This window comes from Capricornis sumatraensis, chromosome 1, assembly GCF_032405125.1.
Source record: "Capricornis sumatraensis isolate serow.1 chromosome 1, serow.2, whole genome shotgun sequence".
In the NCBI taxonomy this organism is placed as follows: Eukaryota; Metazoa; Chordata; class Mammalia; order Artiodactyla; family Bovidae; genus Capricornis; species Capricornis sumatraensis.
In genome coordinates, this window is record NC_091069.1 from 160,773,731 (window position 1) to 160,777,357 (window position 3,627).

The following is a 3,627-nucleotide window of genomic DNA, read 5'->3' on the forward strand; positions in this document are numbered from 1 at the left end:
ATTTAAACATTTTCCTCTCCTGCTCTGTTTACCAGACTCTTTAGTTACTAGGTAATTGAAACTGCATTTATCAAAATAGAGGGGTATTAGATTCATTTTTTACTGTGAATGCTAAATTGTATTGGAATGATGGGCTACTTACCAAAAGCTGTTATCAAGGAGCTTGAAAAGCACTTAGCAAAGAGAATTTCAGTGGCCCAAAGAAGTTGGGAAGAAGAAATAAAGGTAAAAGGCATAGATTTGCTTTTTAATTTATGAAATAAGGGGTTGTTAGTGTAAATTTTTATATCATACCTGTAGTTTTGTGGCCTGCAACCTTGTGAGGTCTTTTATTTTTTTCTCTTCTTTTTCTTTTGCTAGAAAGTCATTATATTCTTTTCTAAAAAAGTTTTCTTTATGTGTTTGGCTTCACCAGGTCTTAGTTGCAGCACGTGGGATCTTTGCTTTTCATTGCAACATGTGGAATCTAGTTTCCTGATCAGCATGGAGTCTCAGCCACTAGACCCCAGGAATTAATAGATGAAGAATGGGACACCTATGAAGGTGAAGTCGCTCAGTCGTGTCCGACTCTTTGTGACCCCATGGACTGTAACCTACTAGGCTTCTCCGTCATGGGATTCTCCAGGCAAGAATACTGGAGTGGATTGCCATTTCCTTCTCCAGGGGATCTTCCCAACCCAGGGATCGAACCTGGGTCTCCCGCATTGGAGGCAGACACTTTAACCTCTGAGCCACCAGGGAAGCCTATAAACCGCCATGATTTATGCTGGATGGAGGAATGAATGCCAAGCATTAGTAACCATCTACACCCCTTCCCACCCCTTTCAAAGCAACATTCCTTTCAGGAATATCCAAACTGTCATTTAGAGAAATCTTCAAGCCCTCCAAATTTCTATTCAGCTATCAGTTAGTCTCTTACCCACACAGATACTTTCATGAAAATCACACTACAAGAATGTCCTAGAGAACTGGGGAGTTCCAAGTACCCTACGGTACATATACAAATTACTTTTGCTCCCCTACTCCATCTCTAGACTCTGGTGACCTTGGGTTCAGATCTGCCATGGAAAATTGAGGCTTATTACATTTTATGCTTATCTTGGAGAGTATTCTGCTCCTTGACTGCCTGATAGAAGCACATCTTTTTTTTTTTTTTAATTTTTAAAATTTATTGATGTCTTTCCCCACTTACTACCTATACTGGTTTCCCAGGGCTGCCATAACAAATTACCACAAACCTAGTGGTTTTCTTTTATTTGAGTGACATCCCATTTCATACAAACTTTTGAACTAACTATTTCAGCACCTTAGAACTTAGAAATTAATACAGTCCTGACTTTGTTGGAGCATCCAAGATGTCTGCGTTAGTGAAAGGGAATATCTAGAATGAGCTTTGTCTGTTCTTTTTTTTTTTTTTTTGGCTGGGCAGGTAAGTGATTGTAGTATGGCTGCTGATGGCTGCTCTACACATATATTAGTCAAGGTTCAGTCAGGGGACAGAAACCGCATCAGTTATTGGAACAAAGAGAATTTAACACAAAGAATTGTTAGCTAGGGAGTAAACTTGGTAACTAGGTATGTAAAAGGGTGAAAAAACCCTCTAAGATAACGTCACAATTTATAAAATCATATACTTTAAATATCTGATGTACAGTTTATAATGTTGTTTATATCTCAGTTAAGCAATTATCTTAAAAAGGCTTTAATTATTAATAGGAGTATTTAAGAGTTTCAAAACTGACTCTTTCTGGAAGCTGTTACACATTAACCTGTACTTATACTTAGTTTATGGGCTTTCCATGTGGCTCAGCGGTAAAGAATCCACCTGCAATGTGGGAGACATAGGAACATGGTTTTGATCCCTGGGTCAGGAAGATCCCCTGGAGAATTCCATGGATAGAGGAGTCTGGTGCACTACAGTCCATAGGGTCACAAAGAATCAGACACAGCTGAAGCGACCGAGCATGCACACATACTCAGTTTATACTCTTAAACAGTAACTCTGCAGTTACCGTATCAGTGACTTGCTTTTTAAAATTCATTTACTCATTTTTGTTTCTGACTGCCCTGGGTCTTCATTGCTGCACACAGCCTCTCTCTAGTGAATGGGGACTACTCATTTTTGCAGTGCTGGGGCTTCTTGTTGTGGTGGCTTCTCTTGTTTCAGAGCATAGGCTCTAGGTGCTCTAGCTTCAGTAGTTGCAGCTCACAGGCTTAGTTGCTCCGTGGCATGTGGAATCTTCCTGGACAGGTATCCAACCCATGTTCCCTGTGTTGGCAGGCAGATTCTTATCCATCAGGGAAGTCCCAGTGACTTGCTTTCATGTGGAGTTTTTCTACCCATCTACTCTTAGGTAGGAATGCTTGTTAGCATTGGTCTTCAACTCTGTTCCCAGTGAATCTTTTCTTCCTGGTGGGATTTTTGCAGCCCTTGTAGTCTAATATGATGTTTAGAGGGTGAAGCATTTTATTAATTCCTAGCATTCTCACCAGCCAGGTCAATGGAAAGAAGGATGGAGAAGCGTATAGTCTGCTATACTACACTACAACTAAGTACACCACCCATAGGGCGATGTCTGCTCTCCGCTTTCCAACATTGTGTTCTTTGTAACTGTGCAGCATTTTGTACCTGAAAACCTTCCAGATCTCTCATGAAATATTTAATTTTATAAAATCCTTGTGGAGAAAAGCTGTAACAATCAAGACTTGCTGATTAAGAATGAGGTCAGCAATAGAGTTTTAAAATCTTTTTTTTTTTTCTCTGTATTTGTTAAATAATTCAAAAAATATCTAGTGGACACCTATATGCCAGGTACACTAAGTTGTTTTATACTTCTAGAGGTTTTTTATTCAAAGTGTGTTTAGCAGAACACCACCAGCATCACCTAGGAGCTTATTAGAAATGCAGAATCATAGTCCTTCTCCAGACATACAGAATCAGTATCTGCATTCTAACAAGATTCCTAAGTGACTTGTGTGTATATTCGAAAGGCACTATTTGAGAGAGTTCTCCTTAGCTCTGCTGCTATGACTTTGAGAAAATAACTTCACTTCTCTAAGATATTAACAAATGAGGGGATGGAAGTAATGGAAACCTCTTCACATATTATTTGCTGTTGTTCAGTTGCTAAGTCCTGTCTGACTCTTTGCAACTGCATGAACTGCAGCACAACAGGCTTCCCTGTCCTTCAGTATCTCCCAGAGTTTGTTCAAACTCATGTCCATTGAATCAGTGATGACATCCAACCATCTCATCATTTGTTGCCCCCTTCTCCTCTCACCCTCAGTCTTTCCCAGTGACAGCGTAACAGGCAGGAAGGCCAGGGGTCTCCGAATGGAGGAAATAGGCTGCAAGTGTCAGACATTTTTTATCTCTCCCTTAAGCTGCAGGAGCAAACAAACTTCAAGTGTCAGATTTTTTTTCTCTTAAAATTCTGTGTTGCCATGACGACACCTGCTTCCACCTGAACTTAACTTTTCTGAAACCTTGAACTAACCAATGTGTTTTTCTTATGGAAATATTTTCCTAAGCTATGTTAATCAAGCTGTGTATTTGCTTTGGAATTTGCCTTTCTTCAAAATGGTTCTACCTAAGACTAACTTTTCTTTTCTCAAACCTTGGGCTGA

General features: G+C 39.7%; 1 non-coding gene across 1 annotated transcript; it reads right to left on the reverse strand.

Annotated features, from left to right (window-relative positions):
- Nucleotides 1-669: 669 nt before the first annotated feature.
- On the reverse strand, nt 670-741 carry TRNAW-CCA (transfer RNA tryptophan (anticodon CCA)). Its single transcript has one exon. It is a non-coding gene; the product is annotated as a tRNA-Trp (tRNA).
- Between the last annotated feature and the right edge of the window lie 2,886 nt (nt 742-3,627).